We start from the raw sequence: 25,637 nt of genomic DNA, 5'->3' as shown, positions 1-25,637 counted from the left end.
ACCCATATGGGACTTCACTTTATTCTTCACTTATCTGCTGTTTATTTTTATTTTTCTGACTCTGTTGAACCTGATGATGCTGCAAAATGAAGTTTTGTTTACTTACTTTAGAAAAGAAGTTGTGATAATTGGGTGGTTACTGACGGTCTGTTCACTAGAGGAGACACTTCAGGCAGGAATGATTTATTTGAAGAGATTGATATCAGTTTAGGAAACAGTACCCTGAACCTCCCGATCATGATCCTAAATTGGCCATTACAGTATTGGGATTCACCAAATTACAGTTTTTACAAAGGCATTAAACAGGGAGTGGCAGGGGATGAGAGGAATCTTGCTTGGTGAGCCTTTACTCTTATTTAGAAAGGAAAATCTTTGTTAACTAGTACAATTCCTTAGGGTTTGTGTATGCAGAAAGCCCCAGCGAATATTCTTTTAAGCTCATTGTCCTAACCAGGATCCTATGGCAACATGATTGGTCACATGACCTACTTTAATTCTAAAGGAGGCTAGAAAGCCAGTATCCTGATTTTTGACTTTGTAGTGAGAGTCAAGCAAGAGAAAGGAGGGTAAGAAATGGTTGTCATGTCTGCCACAAATAATCTTCTCATTTCTTTGTTCATTCACCTTCCTAGCTCTTAATCATTAGTTCTTCATATTTATTCCCTTATGCTGTTGGTTATATTTTTCTCTGTGTACATTTAGTTCCTTAGTATTTCTCCATTACTGATGGGATAAAGTTCAAAATCCAGAAGAAAGTATCTGAGATCCTTTATGCTTGGCTTCTGCCCTTGTTTCCAGCCACCTCTGTTTCCATTCCCTTAAAGACACTGGGATGCTACCATGAGGATACTGGTTTTTTGTTTGTTTGTTTTGTTTTGTTTTGTTTTTTGGCAGAGTCTTGCTCTGTCACACAGGCTGGAGTGCAGTGGCATGATCTCAGCTCACTGCAACCTCCGCCTCCTGGGTTCAGTCAATTCTCATGCCTCAGCCTCCCGAGTGAGTAGTTGTGACTACAGCACTGGCTACCATGCCTGGCTAATTTTCTCTGTTGTTTTTCAAAAGTGGCAGAGTGTCTCAGGCCCATGTTGCCATGCAATATAGTTAGCATTTAGTCATTAATCAAGATAATCTCAATCAATATATTAATAATATATTGATAATATATCCCAAGGCCATCCCACCGTTAGCACTGATTATGCCTCATCGTAATGGTTTTCTTACATGGTTGTCTTTTCCTACATTTGAAGATTTCTTATCTAGTGGGGCCAACAGACATGGGAACAGTGCCTGGCCCAGGGCAAGCATTCAATATATGTGCAGTGGAGACTATGAGAGCCCCAAGGGAAAAAACCATCTTTTATTATTTTCTTGTTTTCCCAATAACAGCCCAACAGAGTTAATAACCCTAGTCAATTTGTTAAAAAAAATTAATTTGATTCATTGATGAACCAAATGAGTGAAAGACATTTTTTAAACCTTATAACATCAATGGAGATTTATACTGTTGTTAGCCTATCGCTTTGGTCTTTATATAAGATCCTGGCTGCCCAATGTACCATAGTGGCCATAGCATCTCTTTTCCTATTCTCTTCTCCCAAGAATGTGTCTTTAAGTGTGTTTGTGTGACTTCCTTATCTTTATTTTTCTTTCTTTACTTCTAACTTCCCCACCATCAATAATGGTAATTTCATATTCCTCATGGCTTGTCTGCTCATGTCCGATTCACACTATCATCAGGTAGAAGACACTTCTCTGCCTCAGTGGAGTAGGAATAGTCTTTGTATCCAAAAGCTAGGATAATCTAAATATTCTAGCACAAAAACCATTTAATATTCACAGCACTGACCTCTGGCAAACGGATTTTGTGCGCAGTGCCATGAAGCTTGATTAATCGAGGAATGAATCATTTTTTTCCCCACAGAAAATAATCTGAAGACTATTTAGTTTTCTTATAGATTTTTCATTCTATTAAAAATGAAAATACTGAATTCACATTGCTTAATACATACTAATATAGATCTCAGAAAATTCTCTGGTTTGTTTTATACCTTCCCACAGGGTGTGAGTATCCCCAGGTTATCTATAGGAGTTGTCAGGGAGACAGACTATCATTAGAACAGTAGTGAGTCAGCCGGCTTGCTTCATAATAGGTAAACGAATATCTCCAGTATAAGAGGACCACCTAAATAATGGAAGAGATAAAAGTAAAATGGTGTATCTTTAGATACATATTTATTTTTTATATGCATACATGTTTATGTCAGAGCTACTGATGACTCTTAGAAGTACAAGCCCATGAAATTTGGATTTCTTCGGCAGGACCCTATTGGACAGTAACAACAACAACAACAGAAAATCTCTTCTGCCTGTTTAATTTACTTGGAGGCATTTGCAGTGGAAAATTGGGAAACAGGTGAAGTTTTACTATTATTCTTTCAGTAAACACTTATTTGGAGGTGACTGGGAAAAACCACATCCTTTGGGAGTTAGTCAGATGTGGGATGGAAGCCATATACTGGTTGTCTGACTTTGGGGAAGCTGCTTAGTCATTTTAAACTTTGGTGTCTACATCTGTAAAAGACAGGTAATGTTCCTTATTGCAAGGGTTGCATGGATAGGAGTACTCAGTGGTAAGTACTTAATAAATGGTGGCCATTACCATTACTATTATTACTACTGTTACTACCTCGCACATGCCTGGGGAACTGCGTAAGACTGGGCACAATCCTTGCTCACAAGGAGCTTTCACTTTACTTGGGGTGGAGGACCATAAACAACTAATTATATCATAGGACAGCATAATTTTAGGGGAATAAAAAGGGTATAAACAAAATATTATGGGATTAGAGAATGGGTAAATTGGGACTACATGGAGACAACAGAGAAAGCTTCACTAGGATGAGGAATCTGTGCTGAGCCTCAGAAATGAGCAGGATCTTCACGGAGAAAGGGGAAAGGGACTGATTTTGTTAACATCCAAACTGCTCTTCTCTTTAGCCCATTTGCTCACAGTTGTTTCTACCTTATTCTTCCTCCTTTCTACAATTAGTAGCCTCCTCAGGTAAGAATAGGCTACTGTTGTCTGTAGGGGAAGTATTCTCCGTTGTTACATTGTGTGCAACTGCTGTGCGGAAGGCATATGGAAGCCTGTGTGGTCATAAGGCACTGTTGTGTAGTGGTCTGTGTGTAAAGGTCAGGGACCTACTGGATTTGAGTGGGTATCAGTCACCTTGGAAAGAGTGTCTCAGGCTGGACAGCCAAAACCCAGAGAGACAAATCCTGGTGGGCGGCAGGGTGTTTCTTTTGATCTGACCCATGAGCTTAGTCAGGTGTCAGAGAGGTGGTTACCTTTGGAAGGTGTCAGCAGCTTCCCTACAGAGATAGATTGGTTATGGGGAGTTACTGGGGAACCTAAGCAACTTAATGGAGAGGCTGTGGGGGTCCTTTGGTGCCCTCAACTGAGCAAGCCCTTGATGTGAGCCAGGCGTGACCTTACTCTGTGAGGTCATGCACACCTGGGTTTGGATTTCAGCTCTGTCATTTACCAGTGATTGATTCTGGGCAAGTTCCTAAGTCTCTGAGTCTTGTACCACTTACAAAGCATGAATAATGAAACCTTCCCTATCTGAATGATGTGGGGACAAAATGAAATAGCTCCCAGACATATAAAGCCCCTAGATACAGAGTCATAGCGTGTGACTTCCCTTTCTTTCTTTCCTTTTCTTGTTTTCTCTATTTCCCCTGCTCCGGTCAGCGTTGTATTTTAATACAGAATAAAGACCTGGGTGTTCCAGTCAGTATCTGCTATGCTAAGAGGCACTAAGAAAAGAAGTTTTAGCCATACATGACTCAGAATATTAATGGAAGAGCATGGTATTCCTGAGGGTTAGTATGGGGGCTGCCACAGTAACCACAGGGAGAGAACCCAAAGGGGTAAAACTGGTGAGGAGGCTGGGTGTGATGGCTCATGCCTGTAATCCTAGCACTTTGGGAGGCCAGAGCGGGTGGATCACTTGAGATCAGGAGTTCGAAACCAGCCTGGCCAACATGGTGAAACCCTGTCTCTACTAAAAATGCAAAAAAATTAGCTAGGCATGGTGACAGGAGACTGTAATCCCAGCTTCCTGGGAGGCTAAGGCAGGAGAATTGCTCAAACTCAGGAGGAAGAGGTTGCAGTGAGCTGAGATTGCACCACTGCACTCCAGCCTGGGAGACAGAGTGAGACTCTGTCTCAAAAGACAAAACAAAACAATACAAAAACAAAACAAAACCAAACAAAACAAAAAACTGGCAAGCAGTGGAACAGGAAAGAGTCGATGTCCCACGAATCCAACCTTCCTCAGTAGTAGATTCTCCTTCCAGTGCTAAATTTTAATGGCTTTGAATTTTACTAAGAGAGGAGGTACCCCTTCTAAGGATATCCATATGTTAATGTAAAATTAAGTAAATGTATAGCTTCTTCTACAGCCATTTTTGAAATGAAAAAATTTGCCTCACATGAAAGGAATTTTAAGAATTCTTAGGCAGTCAGGGAAGATTTTGTGGGGGAGGACAAGCCTGGAGGACACGGAAATTTACTCAAGGTCACTGTACTCAGGAATTAAACCTTTACATAAGTGGTTTTATCGTAGTGGGGCAGAAGCCCAGAAATTCCAGTTTTTAACCTGTTCAGCCTCATTTGATGAGCACTGGTGAATTAATACACTACTGCATTTCTCTGGCTTGGCTAATTTGGGTGGCTTTTTTTGTTAGTTTTTGTGTGTGTGTGTGTGTGTGTGTGTGGCAAAATCTCGCTCTGTCGCCTAGGCTGGAGTGCAATGGTGTGATCTTGGCTCACTGCAACCTCTGCCTCCCAGGTTCAAGCGATTCTCCTGCCTCAGCCTCCCGAGTAACTGGGATTACAGGCACCCACCACCACGCCTGGCTAATTTTTGTATTTTTAGTAGAGACGGGGTTTCACCATGTTGCCCAGGCTGGTCTCGATACCTGACCTCAGGTGATCCGGCCCTCCTCGGCCTCCCAAAGTGCCGGGATTACAGGCATGAGCCACCGTGCCCAGCCAATTTGACTGTATTCTTATAGCGAGGCTAACTTTTATCTATCAGTATTTAATTCTTCTGTAATGGTGCCTGCAAAGAAAAAGAAAAATAGAACTGAGGCAAAAAGGCTATATGGTACAAATATATGAGGATAGAGTGGATTTGGTCTAAATGATCCAGAGCATCATCTCAATCCTCAGTCTTCTTTTCTTCTGAACATGTTTGAGTCTAGTGGAGAAAAGCTATTTTCCTAGTAAGAAACTAGAATTGAGATTAAGCTAATCCTACTTTTGAACTTGCAGTGTGAAAATCGTGGTTCCTTGGGAAGAAAGTCTTTGTTAAAACTCAACTTCTATTTGAGACATGCATATTTCACAGTTCCAGGTGGAATACTATCCATGTTTATGTGGCCATCTCACATGCAATATGCAAGTAAACTTTCTTAAGTAACTGGATAAAGGTGGCCTGCAAATGTTTGTGAGTGAAGCACTTCTAATTCTGTAAATTGTACTAATGGATATGTGAAAACCTAATGGGTTAGAGTTAGGAGGCCAACTGATTTGCAATTATACATGCATTACTCTCAATGTGAAAGTAATCAAGAGTGCTGAGTATACTTGGGTCTGAATGCTGTGATTCTCACTGATGACGCTGTGAACCAGATAAAAGCATAGTATTGAGAGAGGCGTGACAAGAGACTAAAACATAGAAACATTGTTGCTTTTTAATATAAATAGTTCTGTTCACAGGTCATTGTCTTCACAAAGCGTTATTCAAATCAACTTAATAATAGTTTTAATAGAATTCTAGTCATTCAGCTTTAACATCAAGGATATTTGTCTCAAATGGAGTGTCTTGAGTTGAAATTAAGGTAAGTTTTAAAAACCAGAGACTTTTCTGAGTTAGCTATCATGGTTTTTAAAGTCGATGTCTAAAAGGTGGTCATTGCACATTATATTCCAGGTTGGCTGAACTAAATGTGGTACCCAAGGGCAGCATCACCTCTCTGTTCTGTACCATGCTAATCATGCTGCAACGTGATGTGCTGAACGTTTTTAACGTTCTCTTTTGAGTGCTTTTGCCTTCTTTTCCATTTACACATAGGTAGAAATTGTCTAAATCTTTCCCATTTTGTTATTCATTATATTTTATTAAGTCTACTGGAAATAAATATATGCCATTATTATCCCAACAACAACAAAATCCTGTTCCACATCTTGACAGTTGCTTCAATATCTAATGCAGAAGGAGATGGAAGCTGAGCAAACGCTTAACCTCATGTTCTGAGCAATGTGTATATGTGTATAATCTGATCCTTGTTTCACAACCAAACAGATAAAAATAAATCACCTTTAAGAAAGAAAAAAATGACATATTGTGGTCAGTGCTAGGAATATGGAACTTCATCTATTTCCACTGATTGCATTGTTTAAGCTGTCTGTAAGAAATCTCTGCCCCCAGGAAATCCTCAAAGCATAGAGGAAATTGTACTAGAAAAATCCATTACATTGACCCCTGCTGGGGGGTTGACTCAAGTGGCAAAAAATGATGGTAAAATATTAAGTGTCTTAATATTATGCTCCATACAGTCACTGCCTCTTATTAGATAACAAGGCAAATTTTCAGATACATCGCTCTGAATTTCTAGAAGCCTGTTTAGGATGGACACAAGGTTGAAGACAAACCCAGTGTGTGCAATCAAGGAGGATGGAAACATAAGAAGGAAATGAATGAATGACCTGGACTGAGAGCTCTTTGTAGTCAGGAAAGAGAAGCATTACGAGAGTTGACTACATGCTAGCTACTGTGTCAAACTCTTTGCATTCATTTCATAGAATCTTCACTTTAACCAGGGCGCCAAGACAAGGAGAGGCTAAACAACTTGCCTGAGGTCACATAGCTGGTAAGAAATAGAGTTGCCCAATCTGCTGAGTCTGTTACTGTGACCAAACAGGCTACCCATAGTTTGGTGATGGCATTTATTTAACTGATTTTATGCAGTATCTATGAGTAACCACAACAGGCAGACAAATGTTTAGGTAATATTCTCTGATAGCAACAAAAAAGTCAATGAAGTTTTCTACTTATTATATCTGCTGAAATGTGGGCATTGAGTATCAAGGTTTACCTGCCAAAGATGTCAGTAAGCATGTAATAGGAAAACTTCCGCAGTTCAGCAAAGCAGCAAGTGAAAATGGTCAAATTAGTAAAAGTGGTTCATTTCAGATGTATTATGCTGGAAAGTCAAAAGTGTGAGAATATCCTTAATGGACTCCACCAGTTTGAATGATATTTCAATAACATCTGCAGGTCACTATTGTATTTCAAATTTTATTTATTTTCAAGTAGTTCATGCTATAGCAATCAAAATACCCTTATTAATTCCAGGTTAGTTTACCACTAATTTGCATTATTTTTCCTTATTCTATTTGATTTTTCCTAATTAAGAATACTAATAGTTTGTAGGTAGCTTTTCATATTTACTCCATTGCGTTGTTTAATATGATGTTATAGTTTCAGCTAGATCCTCCTCTATATCTACCAGGTAAAACAAACAAATAAAATCAAAAGAGGAAAAATATGCCTGGCTATGTGATTATTTTCATTAGCAGTGAATCTGTCTGTTTCTGTGTGATTGAGATGCAATCCGTCCCTGCTGCACCTCTCATTTACTCCCAGGAAACAGTCCCAGTTGTCTAAAAAGTCAACACCTTCTGACAGGCACCATCTGGCCAGCCGTTCATTAACTCCCCAATGCTGCTCATGAATTTGCCTCTCTACGCGTGACCAGTGACACCGTTGAGAGCTAATGTGGCTTAAAGGAATATTGTTTCCCTGTTTGGATCACCCAGGCATCACCCAGCATGAGTCCTATAGGCAACATCCTACCTGGGATGTAAGTTTGTTATAAGATTAAATGTAATACTTGATAACATTTTGGAAATTTGAAGCTGAGGGCTGTAAAGAGCAAAAAAATAAATAGGTCATAAATTTTGAAAGTTTTTTTGTTTGGTTTGAAGATAGAAGACACTTCAGAAAATTCTTTTGTGGGAGTAAATTTTTTGAGGAGTGACTAACAACGAGGGAGTGATGAAATAGATTCATTTATTGTGTTGCATCTGAAAATCCCTTCTGCTTTCTTGCTATATGATTTACCTTTATTTTTCAGTTTCTTTTGCTTTTAATCCTATACTCAGAGGTCACATAGTCTAGCAGGAGAGATAATGTGAAGATAATGCAAGAGTTTGAGGAAAATCTTCTGCTATTTTTCTTTATGTAACCCTAGTCTACCTCTTCTGAATATTTCTTAATTTTGGTTTTATCATTTGACAATGTAAAAATGCCTCAAACCTGCTCTACCAGTTACACCTGGTTTCTAAAAGGCACCATTTCTAGGCATATCAAATAAGGTAATGAATGTGAAAAAAGTTTTGTAAAACATAGCTGCTGGCTCACTGGGTATCTGTTTTGGCTTATGCAATATCACAGATGTAGAGATTCCAAAATAAAAGATACTAAACTCGCTCTCAAGGAGCTTACAATCCAGCGGAGAGATGGACACAAAAGCAAACAAACAAATCATGTGATGCAACATTAGGATTCCTAAAATCAAGGTCTGAAGAGCAGAGATAATGCTGGAGGAGCCCTACAAAGGAGGCTGGGACATTTTGGGCAGAGGGAATGTGGAAAAAAGAGAGAGGTGAGAGACAGTATGGTACTTTTGAAACCCTTAAGTAGTCAAAACGGGATAAAAATGTTGATAGAAGAAATGGTGAGACCTGACACATAAGAAGCATCTGGTTTGCGAACAGCTTTGTTTGCTGTGTAAAGCCGTTGAATTGTACCCTGTGGGCAATGGGAGGGTGTTGCAGAGTTTTGAACAGAATGAGATGATTGGAAATGCCTTGAAAGAAGGGAAGGTTGAAGGAATGATGAGAGGGGCCTAAGCCCAGATGTCAGAGGCACAGTAAGGAGTCATTAGCAGTAGTACCTGTGAGAGATGAGGAACTAGAATAGTGACAGGGAAGGTCAAGAGGAGAGGAAGCATCAGAGAAATTGAGTGTGGAATAGCAAGGCTTGTGGGCAGCAGAATTAAATTAATCCAAAGATCCTTTATCAGATAAATGTTCCATCTTCTCTGAGGCCTGAGTTTTTCAGGTCCATTTTTTTTTCTTCCTTCTAGTATTCTTACAGGGGAGATTTTCTTACTTGTTCTGTAAAAGTTATTTGACCCATGTATGCATCTTGGAAAGATTGTTTTGACATTCTCTGATGCCAAGAACTTTGCCAATAACGTTTCTAGAGTAATTTCTTTTCCAAACTCTGAGCTCTATGACAGCAGGAATCAGACCTGTCCTGCCCCCTGGTACATTCCCAGCACAGTATCTGCAATATAATAGATCCTTAATAACTATTTGTTGAATGCCTTGATAATAAACTCTGCAGTACTTTGCAAACAAGATGCCCTGAGAAGTCAGAAGAATAGTTATGTCTTTATAATAAAGTTTAAAAGTTGCCTCATTGTAAGCAGGCTTAATAACGGTAATATTAATAATAACAAAACATTTGTTGAATCCTTTGATAATTTTCACACACTATGATAAATGTACTTTGTGTTCTTCATCTAATTTAACCCTTACAGCAACCCTTTGTGGGCACTGCTTTATTTCAATTTTGCAGATGGGGAAAATGAACCTTAGGGGTTTCTCATGAAGTGGGTGGCAGAGCCATAGTTTTAATCCTGAGTTTCTTAGGGGCAAAACTCCAAATTTTAAACCACTATGCCTAATTTAATGACCTCTTAAACAATGTGAATTCTGTCAAAAAATGACAATTAAAATAGGTTTCATCCATTCTGTTTTCCCTACTCTTCGATGTCTTTCATCCCGGGATTGTTCTGTGTTGTTTCTTAATACATATGCTTACATTTTATAGGCACAGATGCTATCTTCCGTCCCCTTTTCTGATTTCTCCTCTCTTCCCACTCTAAATAATGACATACAGTCATGGTGTGGACGTTAATGTGAACCGTGGTTAGATTATGGCTCTACATCCAGTGGAGTGCTGGTCTTACGCATTTCCTCACTCCAGTCTGTCTGTTGGGTGGCGTCTGAGGCTCCATATTCACTTCCTACTCCATCTCTCTAGCTCCACACCTGGAATGGCCCCTCCACCATTCCTACAGCTTGGTGGCCAAATGTGTGAGTGTGAGTAGCATTTATGGGTAAGTCAATTTGCAATAGGTACTAGTAGTGAGAGCAACAGGCATGAAAGAGAGGCTCATGGATGGTAGAGTTTGGATATTATTTATCTTCCCTACTGGGTCACCTAGTCCACTGCCTGGCACCCTGAGGCACTTGATAAACCTTTGCTGATTGAATTAAGTATGTACGTATGTGAGCCATCTGACAAGAAAACCCACTGTCTCTTTTATTTTCTGTGCAATGGACTGAGCTCTATTTTTTAAATACATATTTTTAACACAGTATTGAGTATCAATACATTCAACACAGACTCAATCTTTTCCTTTATCCTTTTGTGATTTTTCTCCTTTCTTGTGAATGTATTCATAGCTGAGTACGATTACAAGAAAAACGATTACCTATAGTAGTGTGGATATGAATGTTTGCTTGCCCTTTTGGTCTCAGATGAAGAGCTGTACATATCATCACAAACTATCTTTTTCCTTAAGTATGTCTCTCTTTTAAAGGCTAATATTGCAATATATATTACTTTAATTGCAGATTTTGTAATATGCTCCATGTTTTACAAATACTGTGGCTAGTCTTAAAGAAAAACTTTGTACAATAACTTGCACTCTGAATTCAAGAGTGTCTCTTATTTGTGATATCAATTCCCTTTGTGCCTTGGACTTTGTTTTTTTTTTTTTTTTTCCATTTCACCTCCAAAATTGCATTGAAAACATCTGATAAGGTCTTATTTAAACAGCTAGTTAATGCTTTATAAAGCTCAGAGGCGCGCCCATCTGTTCCAGGAGCATTCTCTTTTCTCAAGAGCTATATCATATTTTCTACCTGTCTGACAGCTGGTTTTGCCTCAAAACTCTTAATTTCTCTTTATATCAGTAGCATGACACCTTACTTTAAAGTTTATAACTGATTTTTCTTCATCTTGCTTCACTCTGAGCAAACCTAAAAGCAAGGGAGTTGTTTCCTTCCTTTTTTCTTAGTCTTACTTATATCTTCCAATTTTGTTTTTGTTTTTAGAGCCAGAATGCCTTTCCTTTGAATCTGCATAATCAAACAGAAGTCAGGATGTAGTTCTGACGGATTTCATCTCCAGCATTGTGGTCCTTGGGCCCCTCTGCATTCCACCCTGGTGTACGGGACCCAATGGCAAGCCGCTTTAGCTCCTATCTGGTCCATGGGGATAGGTTACATACCCTTTGCTAGAGAGTGAAGATGAATCCCAATGTCATTTGGATCCTGCTTTCATGGGCTGATTCAGCTTTCTCAGGCTAAGTCAGGAACCAGTCCTCTGTATCCTCCAACTGCCCATTTCTAGATCTTCAATGGTCCAGTCTAGGCTCGAGGTGACAGAGGATGCTCTCTCTTCCACCCCACCCCTTTCTGAATGGGCAGACTCAAGGCATAGCAACTGTCGTCTGCAGAAGAATCTTTTTACTATTGCTTCTTGTCTCCTCTATGTCCATTCTTTTGTATTTTCAAAGTAAGTGAGAGGCTTCAGGAGTTACGGAACAAACCCTTTTGTAACTCTGCATTTAAGGATCTGTTTCATATTTTTTATGATATCTGTTAATATATTGGCACCTTAATCGAGAGCAAGATACGATGAGGCCTAATTTAACATCCGGTTACACTTTCCTCGTTGCGTAATATGGCTATATCGACAGCAATTCAGATGTAGTAATTTGTGTTTTGCCCTTATTATAGTAAATCAGATGGCATCTTGCAGCTATTTACTCTTTACATACATGAAGATTAACTCACCCCAGGGGTTATTTTTTTCCGATGTAAGAATCTTAATTTCCTTAACTTTTCCCACAGGTGTCACATGCCATTCTTCTGATTTTCATGAATATCCTCTAAAAGGCAGCTAAACACTCGCCGTCTTCTTCCTTTTGCCTCATCAAGCACGGGGGATGCTGGAAGGAAGAGGTACCTCATACATTTTACACTGACTTAAATCTTAGAGAAGTTTATCTTGCGTTGAAACTGGGGATTTGAAAAGAGGCTTGCTTACCTGACTTAGGTTTGTCTGAAAACGCTGGTTATGTCCCTTGTGTCTCAAAAACCAACCAACGTTTTCCAGTTGGTCCTACCAAAGAAAATACTGTCTATTCCAGTGAGTCAAATACAAGACCACCTGTGCCAGTCCATTAAAAAAAAATCATCCAATTGCTGTTAATAGATGACCGTTTCCAAGGGCAAATCCAAAGGATAAAAAAAAGGTGTGTAGTTATTTTGTATTGATGTAGGCATGGCTATTTTTGTTTATCACAAGGAGGAAAAGACTACTCCCTGTACCATTCTGTATGTATGTATGTACACAGTGGAAGCCATATTTCTCATACATCAGTGTGCCAAGAAAGCTAGTCAACAAGCAAGGGCTAAGAACAGAACTGGGAGGTTATCCCGACACTCTCCCTATACTTGGGAGATTCTTGTTGAGTGGATTGGGAATTTTAAAGTTGTTCCTGCTTCTGCTGATCCATGCAATTTTAGGCAGGTGTTTCTCTGTGGTCCAGGTATTTCAGCTGTGAAGTGAGTGGTAACAACAGGATTATTGGATAGTTTGTTAATGAAATGGAGTCATTGCTAAGCAAGATATATGCAGGAAATACCTGCAAGTAAGCTTAAAAGCTGGAAGTGAAGCAAGTCTGTTTTTTTTCTTTAAGGGGAGGTCATAAATGGCCGTCTTCAGGGAGTGTTGTCAAGAAGGGGCTGCAAGCCATCTGAAGCTCTAGGGCATCTGCAAAGTTTTTCTCTCCCTTTCACAAATTCCTTTGAAGAAGCTTTGTGGCAGTGCCAAGGGCATTTACTTTCCTGCAGAGCAGATGGGGGAAGACAAGAGCAGAATGAACTTTCTCATGTTTTCCAGTGAGAGTCAAGTATTTCCATCCTCTTCCTTGCACTCGAAGTCATCATTTCTCGTAAAAGATTTTTATAATACCAAAGGCGAGGCACAAAACCAATAATCCTGGTGCATCAAGAATATGTATTACATGACTACTCCCCTAACTATGAGAATCATTAAGGCTTTTCCGATGAGATAATGTGGATAGTCTCCTGTCAGTGTAACGACTTTGCTGCATCTTCTTTATCTAGCCACATCCCCACTTTCAGAGTTTAGGGAAACCCACCTTCTATTCTCAGCTCCACTATCCGGAGTGATCACCTGGATAGGTGATCACTTCTAACACCTTCTTACATTCTAACATGGACCATACTCTCATCATCAATTACCTGGCACTCAATCCTGTGCTGGTTTGTGTTAGGTTTGCTAGTTTTCTTACCATTTTACATTGTATTGAATATGCACTGTACCTTTATGACACTTCTACAGAGATTTATTCTTCTGGTTAAACTGAAGGTCTGATATCTATGGTGATTTAGTCCTGTACTTGACTCTAAACCTTGGACCAGTCACACATACCATTGAGGTTCTTGAGTTGTTTCTGTAGCATCCCCTGACAATCATTATCATTTATATTAAAAAGCAAAACATGATTGCTGAAAAGGAGGACCTGGGATGCACCAAGCATACCAGTGCTGAAGACGCACTTACTGGAACCCCATTTGAACATGGGTCATGAATGGACTGCAATATGGCACCTTGATAGCCATGGTTTGATGACTTGACATAACTGCAAACAGCAACATTAAAAAGGACATCTGGAGTACACCTTAAAATAACAAAATATAAAACTGTTGAATGTTCAAAATGAACAAAGACATTCTTGTTGTGAAATATCCAATTAGAAACAGTGAAGATATGTCTAAAAACTAGGTCAGTGGGGCATGGTGTCTCATGCCTGTAATCTCAGCACTTTAAGAGGGTGAGGTGGGAGGATTGCATGAAGTCAAGAGTTGGAGACCAGCCTGGGCAACAGTGAGACCCAATCTCTACAAAAATAAAAATAAAAATATATTAACTGAGCATGGTGGCATGCACTTGTAGTCTCAGCTACTTGGGAGGCTAAAGGAGGAGGATCAGTTGAGCCCAGGAATTCAAGGTTTCAATAAGCTATGATCACCGCACTGCACTCCAGCCTGGGTGACAGAGTGAGACCCTGTCTTTAAAAAAATAAAAGAGATCCAAAAAAATTCCAGAATAAACCACTTCCACTTGTTCAAATTGAAACAAATTTATTTGTGCACAATGTGTAAATAAAAGCCAGTTATACATTATCACTTAATACCACATATATATGCAAAGTCATTAGTATAATAAAAAAATTGTGTGCTTATATAACACCTATTATCCATTGTCCTCTGAGGATAAGTCATTAGTGTAATAAAAAAAATTGTGTGCTTATATAGCACCTATTATCCATTGTCCTCTGAGGATTAAAAAAGTCTGTTTTGGCCTCTATCATTCTCAATTTGACATTTGGTTCACTTAAATATCTTCATAAGAGATTTTTATAATATCGAAAACAAGGCAGAAAATGAATATTCATTATGCATCAAGATGGTGTTAGGCCCTATGCTATATAATTTCAATTTTCACGTTATCGTCACAACAGTGGTCTGAGATTAGATATAGTTACCTCCATTTACTTTCAGAAGAGAAAAGCAAAGCTCTGTGGGGTTAAATAAATTGTCTATGGCTACCCTTGGGGAATACTGGAACCAGGGTGCAATACCAGGTGTGTAAACCCCAAGATCCATTAAATCCCATTACACCAACAAAAACACGTTGAGGAAATCACAAGTTCTCACGATGCCATACTTAATAAAGACATTTTTTTGGCTGGGCGCGGTGGCTCACATCTGTAATCCCGGCTCTTTGGGAGGCCAAGGCAGGCAGTGGATCACCTGAGGTCAGGAGTTTGAAGCCAGCCTGGCCAACATGGTAAAACCCAGTCTCTACCAAACATACAAAAGTTAACTGGACATGGTGGCACATGCCTGTAATTCCAGCTACTAGGGAGGCTGAGGCTGGAGAATCCCTCAAACCTGGGAGGCAGAGGTTGCAGTGAGCCAAGATTGAGCCACTGCACTCCACCCTGGGCGATAGAGCAAGACCCTATCTCAAAAAAGAAAAAAGGCTTTTTTTTTTTTAAAAAAAATACTTTAAGTTCTAGGGTACATGTGCACAACGTGCAGGTTTGTTACATAGGTATACATGTGACATGTTGATTTGCTGCACCCATTAACTCATCATTTACATTAGGTATTTCTCTTAATGCTATCCCTCCTCCCTCCCCCCACCCCATGACAGGCCCTGGTGTGTGATGTTCCCCACCCTGTGTCCAAGTGTTCTCATTTTTCAATTCCCACCTATGTGTGAGAACATGCGGTGTTTGGTTTTCTGTCCTTGTGATAGTTTGCTCAGAATGATGATTTCCAGCCTTATCCATGTCCCTACGAAGGACATGAACTCATCCTTTTTTATGGCTGCATAGTATTCCATGGTGTATATGTGCCACATTTTCTTAATCCAGTCTATCATTGATGGACATTTGGGTTGGTTCCAAGTATTTGCTATTGTGAATAGTGCTGCAATAAACATACATGTTCATGTGTTTGTATAGTAGCATGACTTACAATCCTTTGGGTATATACCCAGTAATGGGATGGCTGGGTCAAATGGTATTTCTAGTTCTAGATCCTTGAGGAATCGCCACACTGTCTTCCACAATGGTTGAACTAGTTTACACTGCCATCAACAGTGTAAAAGCATTCCTATTTGTCCACATCCTCTCCAGCATCTGTTGTTTCCTGACTTTTTAATGTTCACCATTCTAACTGGTGTGAGATGGTATCTCATTGTGGTTTTGATTTGCATTTCTCTGATGACCAGTGATGATGAGCATTTTTTCATGTGTCTGTTGGCTGCATAAATGTCTTCTTTTGAGAAGTGTCTGTTCATATCCTTTGCCCACTTTTTGATGGGGTTTTTTTTTCTTGTAAATTTGTTTAAGTTCTTTGTGGATTCTGGATATTAGCCCTTTGTCAGACGGGTAGATTGCAAAAATTTTCTCCCATTGTGTAGGTTGCCTGTTCACTGTGATGGTAGTTTCTTTTGCTGTGCAGAAGCTCTTTAGTTTAATTAGATCCCATTTGTCTATTTTGGCTTTTGTCGCCATTGCTTTTGGTGTTTTCATTATGAAGTCTTTCACATGCCTACGTCCTGAATGGTATTGCCTAGGTTTTCTTCTAGGGTTTTTATGGTTTTAGGTCTAACATTTAAGTCTTTAATCCATCTTGAATTAATTTTTGTATAAGGTGTAAGGAAGGGATCCAGTTTCAGCTTTCTCCATATGGCTAGCCAGTTTCCCCAGCACCATTTATTAAATAGGGAATCCTTTCCCCATTGCTTGTTTTTGTCAGGTTTGTCAAAGATCAGATGGTTGTAGATGTGTGGTGTTATTTCTGAGGCCTCTGTTCTGTTGCATTGGTCTATCTCTCTGTTTTGGTACCAGTACCATGCTGTTTTGGTTACTGTAGCCTTGTAGTATAGTTTGAAGTCAGGTAATGTGATGCCTCCAGCTTTGTTCTTTTGGCTTAGGATTGTCTTGGCAATGAGGGCTCTTTTTTGGTTCCATATGAACTTTAAAGTAGTTTTTTCCATTTCTGTGAAGAAAATCATTGGTAGCTTGATGGGGATGGCATAGAATCTATAAATTACCTTGGGCAGTATGGCCATTTTCATGATATTGATTCTTTTTATCCATGAGCATGGAATGTTCTTCTGTTTGTTTGTGTCCTCTTTTATTTCATTGAGCAGTGGTTTGTAGTTCTCCTTGAAGAGGTCCTTCACATCCCTTATAAGTTGGATTCCTAGGTATTTTATTCTCTTTGAAGCAATTGTGAATGGGAGTTCACTCATGATTTGGCTGTCTGTTATTGGTGTGTAGGAATGCTTGTGATTTTTGCACATTGAGTTTGTATCCTGAGACTTTGCTAAAGTTGCTTATCAGCTTAAGGAGATTTTGGGCTAAGACAATGGGGTTTTCTAAATATACAATCATGTCATCTGCAAACAGGGATAATTTGACTTCCTCTTTTCCTAATTGAATACCCTTTATTTCTTTCTCTTGCCTGATTGCCCTGGCCAGAACTTCCAATACTATGTTGAATAGGAGTGGTGAGAGAAGGCATCCCTGTCTTGTGCCAGTTTTTAAAGGGAATGCTTCCAGTTTTTGCCCATTCAGTATGATGTTGGCTGTGGGTTTGTCATAAATAGCTCTTATTATTTTGAGATATGTTCCATCAATACCTAATTTATTGAGAGTTTTTAGCATGAAGGGTTGTTGAATTTTGTCAAAGGCCTAAAAAAGGCATTTTTAATGTGCAACATGTTCTTTAATAGAAACAGTAACCTTCAGTTAAATAAAGAAATTGATGTGTCAATAGCAGATTAATTTTTCATGCCCATATTGACACTGTTCTGATATTTCATACCCTGCCTACCCACTTTTCTTTGCCCTGCCCAGGCTCCAGGGACCTACCTGACTTCCTATTCATGCTGATCCCACTGAGACCCTTATCAACCCTGACCTGTTCCCCATGTGCCTCTTAGATCTGCCTTATGTTCCAGGTATAGTTTTTTTTTTTTTTTTTTTTTTTTTGAGATGGAGCCTCGCACTGTCACCTGGGCTGGAGTGCAATGGTGCGATCTCGGCTCACAGCAACCTCCGCCTCCCGGGTTCAAGCGATTATCCTGCCTCAGCCTCCCAAGTAGCTGGGATTACAAGTGCACACCACCATACCTGGCTAATTTTTTTGTATTTTTAATAGAGACAGGGTTTCACTATGTTGGCCAGACTGGTCTTGAACTTCTGACCTCGTGTGCCTGCCTCGGCCTCCCAAAGTGCTGGGATTACAGATGTGAGCCACCGCACCTGGCCTTAAGATATGGTTCTTTAACACAGAATAGATGCATTCTCTGTAGCTAGGCATGGTGGCCAGCGTCTGTAGTCCCAGCTATTCAAGAGGCTGAAACATGAGAATCCCTTGAACCCAGGAGGTGGAGGTTGTGGTGAGCGGAGATCGCGCCACTGCACTCCAACCTGGGGGACAGCGAGACTCCATCTCAAAAATAAAAGATTTATTCTCTGAAGAAACTGAACAGGAGAGGAGGTTACAGACTCAGAGAAACCAGGCGCCACTGTAGGTGAGGGTGAGGCAGTTGTGTTGAAAACGGACTTGAATGAAAGCCCTGCATAATGATGAGTAGGAAACAAGGCACAGGGCGAAGTACTCAGATCGACTCTGTGCTTGACTTAATGCTCTCCTCTGCCATCTTGAAATTCTGAATAATTTTATCTTTGAACTTGTGTTTTATAAGTGAAGTTTGATGGGATGACGAAGCATGAATGTGAGCAGAGGAGAGATGCATAATACATGTGTCCACTGTTCCTTGCTGCCCTATTTAAATATAGTGTTTCTGATGTCCCATGAGCACAGAACTTCAGTGGACCCAGGATGTATGGTAGGTTAGCAAGCCTCAAAGTGAGTGCAAAGCAAGCTGTTGAGTCTGTGAGTTAGTATGCTGCTGCTGACAGGCCTGAGAAGCCACACTGCCTGTTCCAATAACGACTTTCAAAGGCAGGAACAAGGCAATGCATTCTAAGAACGATGACCTCCGAGGAACCCCATCATGTCCTTTCTACTCCTGTTACTTGTATTAGCCAAACTACCTACAGTAAAAATGATGACATGGAATGGGACAGGTAGTAAGACTCAGAGTTTCTTTTCTGTCCTAATTTATTCTTCAGTAAGGAATGTAGAGTGTTAGTAGAATATGTATCTATTAAGAAGTGAGATAAAAATAGGCTGGCCATAGTGGCTCACTCCTGTAATCCCAGCATTTTGGGAGGCCAAGGTGGGTGGATCACATGAGGCCAGGAGTTTGAGACCAGCGTGGTCAACATGGTGAAACCCTGTCTACTAAAAATTACAAAAATTAGCCAGGCATGGTGGCACACACCTGTGATCCCAGCTACGTGGGAGGCTGAGGCATGAGAATCGCTCAAACCCAGGAGGTAAAGGTTGCATTGAGCCGAGATCATGCCACTGCACTCCAGCCTGAGCCACAGGGTGAGATTCTGTCTTTAAAAAAAGGAAATGAAAGTAAGATAAAAATGACTGAGTTTTTACTTATTTATTTTTTTGTGCAGCATTTCCATTTTTCTGGTAAGAATGAAACTTATATTCAAGTACACACTATGAAATACAAATTGTGTAATTTCAGTCGTCCTGTTTAAGTATTAAATGTGCTTTTATTTGCATTTAAAACTGGCATTGCACAACATAAAGATGAACACTGAAAAATTCATGCTAATTATTTAAATTTTTAATCTTTTTAAACTTAGAATAACTTTAAATAGTAAAAACAAAACACTATGACAATTCAAGAAAGAGACTGCAGAAGAAAAGAAAAAGTTATATATTTTAGTAACATTAGTGCCATTTTCCCTGCTTTTGGAACAAGGGGTCCACATTTCCATTTTGTGCTGGGCCTTGCAATGTATGTAGCTGGCCCTGGTAGGATGCCTTGCTTCTCTCTCCTGAGAGAAGTCAGGGGCCAGGCTTATACCCCAGTGAGAAAGAGTGGTGGATTCTATTCTGGAGGCATTAAACAGCCCCAGAAAAAACAAAAACAAAACAAAAACAAAAAACTTCCATGGACTTAGGAGTTCACCAAGAAGCAGTAGACTTCCCCATTCACTCTAGAGAGAATCCAGGGCATGTGCCCGCTCATGTGCACGGGATTTCCCATTGGTTTTAGGCCATCACTCTATGAATGTCTTATAGTTCTCAGATGGCTAATAACTTGCAAATATCAGAGAAAATCTTTCAAATGGAAAGAGAGCCACCAGATAAACATCAAATCCCCAAGGAAAAAAGGGGGCATGAAGAGATTATCTGATATGATACAGCATCTGGAAAAAGACACAGAAATTATCAGAAATTATTGTACAATCAAACATTGGGAAAATATCAACGACTGGTATACAGAAAACTACCAGCAACTCTAAAAAGGTGAGACAAAAATTGATGGCACAAAAAGAAGATAATCAGAATGCACTACATGCCTTTATATAAACCTTATAATGTGGACATAATATGTTGGTTTAAATAAAGTGGTTATGTAACTGTATTTGGAGGATTGGGTGAAGGAATGTACAGAAGGGATAGAGAGGCTAAATCCTCATCTAACCTTTAGAGGAAGTCAATTATTAATGTCTAATATTGGTGAATCAAAGACTAGTAGTGTAAGTATGTTATTTTGGAACATGGAGATAAATTCCAGGAGAAATAGATAAAGAAGTTAAAAGTGCCTAGGGAGCATGGTTGGAGGATGAGAGGAACTAACAGCAGAAGCAGGGGTAGTTGCTTTTCCTCCTAACTCTTCTTCTTCTACTTGATTTGTCAACTCCATACATGTGTTGTACTGATAAACATTTATAGTAAAAGAAAATAAAAAGAAAAACTACTGATTGTCTCACAGAATTTCCAGGAAGCCTGGATAACCATGCTTGGTAGTTGGGCAGGAGCAAATGAAGTGTCCTGATGAGGACAATACTGCTACCCTAGCTGGCACTGCCTTTGCCACTGCAGTGGTCACTGGATGTTAATGGCGGTGCACATTTTCCACCATCTCTGTGTCTTTTCATCATGGCCACCAGGTTAAATGTCTTGGGTGGTAGCATCTGATTGTCTGAGGTTAGGTCATATGTCCATGAACCTTGGCCAGTTTGGCAGAGGTCACAGAAAAGTGGCCTTTTAGGCTTCTAAAGGGGAGATGAGCTCTGCCTTCTGTAAAGATTCATATAGTAGAAGCTGCCTTGATTTTAGGAAGGGGATTCAGACATTGGGCAGCTGAAAATAACATCAAATGCACACTAGGGTCACTTTCTGGTGAAAGTGCAGATCACTTGCAAAAATTTGATTTTTTTCTCTTCTGTCAGGCACTTTTTGGGGGAATTTAAAGCTTTTGAGGACTGGAATATAGCAGAGGGTACATGATTCTCTCTCTCTCTCTCTCTCTTTCTTTCTCTCTCCATCTATCACCTTTCTATCCAATCTGTTTAACATTAAGTCCAAGGAGTGTAATTAATAAAACAATGATATGACACAGCAGATACTCTGGAAAAGGGTATGTGTGTGTCCAATGTAGTGATCAGAAACACAACTTCCCAAGGAAACCAGAAACTCTCTACAAAGCAAAAATTCACCAGCAAGCAAGCCAGCCAGCAAGCAAGCAAGTAAGCAGACCACAATACCCACAGGAGAAAAGGATATAATTCTCCCCTCCCAGAAAAATGCCCTGTTCTGTTTTCCCCTTCATTAAGACTCTGACGAGTGAACAGCACCCTTCTGAATAATTTCGGGAACTAACGTTCACTACAGAGAACTTCAGGTTGCATCAAGGAACATATATGCACAGAAGTCAACTCAAGAAGATCTGTCATTTCTTCAACCAGCACACAGTTGGGGGCTTCATGAAAAAGGACAATTTTAACTTTTATATGCTTTTCATTGATTTGGTGTATTAAACATAATTTCCTATTTACTTTTATTCTGGTGATTTGGGGCTTTCAATTAGAAACTAGGCAAGCTGACAAACACATTTGTTGCATATTTTATGTATTCCCAAAAGGTTTGCCATTGTGAAGAGCCAGGTTTTGGGGAGCAAAGAAATAAATATGCTAGTGAAGTCAGCTTTCCACAAAAACAACCTGAGGGATGTGCTTCGGTGGCTAGCCCTGATTGTTTGAGACAATGAATGTGTATTACATATTCTTATATATTTACAGCATATATGTATATATGCAAATGCACACAGGCAATATTTTGAATTTGAGCAGGTAAAAAATTTTCATCTCTCTAGCTCTTACTGATTCTCTAAGCTGCTACGTTTGTTTTGCTGTAGAATTTTCAATAAACACGTCTGAGAATACTCTTCTACCTGAATTCAAAGTAATTTGCATTTCCTCTAGTGTGTAACCAATTCACCGCAGGTATAGGCCTAAGAAATTATAAATATCAGATATAATTTTTGTAATTGCATTTCTTGTCTGAAAGTGGTATTCACAGAAAATGTAACTTTAGGTGAGCATAGCAAGAGTGTGTTTGCCAGCAAAAGAAACTATCATCAGAGTGAACAGGCAACCTACAGAATGGGAGAAAATTTTTGCAATCTATCCATCTGACAAAGGGCTAATATCCCGAATCCACAAAGAACTTAAACAAACTTACAAGAAAAAAAACCCCATCAAAAAGTGGGTGAAGTATATGAACAGACACTTTTCAAAAGAAGACATTTATGCGGCCAACAAACATATGAAAAAAGCTCATCATCACTGGTCATTAGAGAAATGCAAATCAAAACCACAATGAGATACCATCTCATGCCAGTTAGAATGGCGATCATTAAAAAGTCAGGAAATAACAGATACTGGAGAGGATGTGTAGAAATAGGAATGCTTTTACGCTGTTGGTGGGAGTGTAAATTAGTTCAACCATTGTGGAAGACAGTGTGGCAATTCCTCAAGGATCTAGAACCAGAAATATCATTTGACCCAATAATCCCATTACTGAGTATATACCCAAAGGACTATAAATCATTCTACTGTAAAGACACATGCACATGTATGTTTATTGCAGCACTATTCACAATAGCAAAGACTTGGAACCAACCCAAATGCCCATCAATGTTAGACTGGATAAAGAAAATGTGGTACATATACACGTGGAATACTATGCAGCCATAAAAAAGAATGAGTTCATGTCCTTTGCAGAGACATGGATGAAGCTGGAAATCATCATTCTCAGCAAACTAACCAGGAACAGAAAACCAAACACTGCATGTTCTCACTCATAAGTGGGAGTGGAACAATGAGAACACATGGGCACAGGGAGGGGAACAGCACACACGGGGGCCTGTCAGGGGTTGGGGGCAAGGAGAGGGATAGCATTAGGAGAAATACCTAATGTAGACGATGAGTTGATGGGTGCAGCAAACCACCATGGCACGTGTATACCTATGTAACAAACCTGCACGTTCTGCACATGCATCCCAGAACTTAAAGTATAATAATAATAAAAAAAGAGTGTCTTTGCATGAGGAACAACACCCTTGCAGTATTTGAAGATGGTGAACTCTGATCAGGTTAAAAAATCAGTCTAATCTCTACATTTAATGAAGTTGGTGAAGAGAAAAAGTCATTAATTCAATTTTTTAAAGAAATATTTTCATGCTGGTCAGAGAGGAAAAGAAGACATAAACAGGTGGACATGATATTTGGGAAAAAGAAGCACTGATTTTAAACTGCAATTTGGAATGAAGAGCAGAATGTTGATACTAGCAGCGTCTGGCAGGCAGCTTAGTGGCATATTTAGCCTTTCTAGAATCAGGCTTCATACCAACCTGCTGAGGTTTATTTCCATAATTGAAAATCTGATGGAGATGTGGGAAGTAGTATGTACATGGTTATAACCCTAAGCTGGCCCCAGACAGTTCTTGACCATCCACTATATTAGAGTCCTGTACTGTCTTCAGGTGGTTTGGGGCTGAAGTAGGGGTTCATGTATGGGAAGAAAGACAGGAAGATGCATTATTAATTTGAAAGAAGTAAGAGGTACTTCTTACCTATAAACAATTTAAATAGAAGCTTACTGGGAAGGAAAGCTCCTAATAAATCAAGTAATCCTATTGGCTCTACTGTTACTCGAATCTTAATCTGCTTACGTTATGTACTTTGGTCTAAATTCTATTCCATGGGTCTATACAGAAAAATCTAATCTTCCTCCCCTTGACAGACCTATACATTTTTTTTTTGAAGAGACAGGGTCTTTCTCTGTCCCTCAAACTGGTGTGCAGCCCATACACTTTTGAAGGCAGACAACTATGTTGTGTTCTGCAATCATTTGTTTTGAAGAGTAGGCTGGGCACGGTGGTTCACACCTGTAATCCCAGCACTTTGGGAGGCCAAGGCCAGTGGATCACCTGAGGTCAGGAGTTCGAGACCAGCCTGGCCAACATGGTGAAAACCCCATCTCTACTAAAAATACAAAAATTAGCTGGGCATGGTAGGGGGTGCCTGTAATCCCAGCTACTCAGGAGGCTGAGGCAGGAGAATCACTTGAACCCAGGAGGCAGAGGTTGCAGTGAGCCAAGATCGCACCATTGCACACCAGCCTGGGCAACAAGAGCGAAACTCTGTCTTGAAAAAAAAAAAGAGTAGATATCCTCATTTCCTTCCTCATGATGGAATTTTCATGTTTCATCAGCCTGTTAGTCTTCTCTGAATGTATTCATGTATCAAATATTTATTATATATTAACTGTATCCCAGGCATGCCTAGAGCTACAGTACAGAAATAAGTAAGATATATTCCCTTCTATAAAAGAATTTTGGGGCTAGTAAGTTAGTGAGACAAATAAAAAAAGTATATACCATGATGAAGTGCTATAATAGAGCTATGCCTAGAGTATTATGAGAGGGTCACTTGTCTTTGTTGGGCAGAAATAAGCAAAAGTTTCAGGTAGGGTTTGACTGGCACAAAGCACAGAGGATCTCCTATACTGTAGAATTTAAAAAATCTCATCTGTAACTATACCTATGTGCCCCTTTTTATACCTGATGTTATTTATGACTTTGATGTCTTTTTTATATCATACTTCTCAAAACTGCCTATTTTATTGCTTCTTTTTAATTAATATCCATTTTTATTCTTATAGTTTCCTTCTACTTTTAAAAAATTTTACTTTTTTTTTCTAGATTTTTGAGTTTATTAATCTTCATTCTTCTTGATCTCTAGTAGTTTCTTTTGAGTCTATAAATTTCCTCTGGGTACTGCTGTGGCCACACTCCAGAGGATTGGGTGTATGACGTTACGTGGCTGCTTAATTATAAAGAATTTGTAAAGTTAGGTTTGAGTAGCTCCAGGATTCTCCGAATGACTCTCCTTGGATCCTGTGATGCAATATACCCTTCACCAGATCCCAATGTTCCTGCTAAGAGGACACATGGGGTAATCACCCCTGCAGAGGGTTCTCCTCCTTTCAGCATCCCCTTGACCTCAACAGCCATTTTCAAAGGAGCAGCACCATCCTCTTTAATTAGGGCCAGCAATGAGGGGAGCTGGCAAATGGGTATGTTTTTCTTAGCTATGTTGCCAACATGAGAAATTTCAGTTCTGGAGAAAGACCCCCTTGCCAGCACAACTAGTTAAGACAAGAATATGATTGCATCTAGATTTCATCAGAATACGATGAGGTGCATCATTAAGCCAGGCAGAGGGAGGCGGACTTGCGTAAATCTACTCTCCTACTCATTCAAAGCAGTAAATTGCAGAGTGTGCACAGGTGATCCCCATAAAGCTATGTTTCAGGCAGATGCCTGCTGGGCTGGCACTTAAGCAAATGCCGTAACCCA

General features: G+C 39.7%; 1 long non-coding RNA gene across 1 annotated transcript in view; it reads left to right on the top strand.

Annotated features, from left to right (window-relative positions):
* The window catches only part of LOC134810172 (uncharacterized), a 498,390-nt gene that overhangs the window by 37,100 nt on the left and 435,653 nt on the right, over positions 1-25,637 (top strand). Inside the window, exons 7-8 of the long non-coding RNA XR_010157579.1 lie at positions 2,320-2,413; positions 12,068-12,178. This is a non-coding gene — a long non-coding RNA (uncharacterized LOC134810172). The remainder of the gene's footprint in view (positions 1-2,319; positions 2,414-12,067; positions 12,179-25,637) is intronic.

Source organism: Pan troglodytes, chromosome 5 (genome assembly GCF_028858775.2).
Source record: "Pan troglodytes isolate AG18354 chromosome 5, NHGRI_mPanTro3-v2.0_pri, whole genome shotgun sequence".
Classification (NCBI taxonomy): Eukaryota; Metazoa; Chordata; class Mammalia; order Primates; family Hominidae; genus Pan; species Pan troglodytes.
Note: the sequence above shows the minus strand (reverse complement) of the source record. Positions and strands in the feature narration are given on the sequence as shown.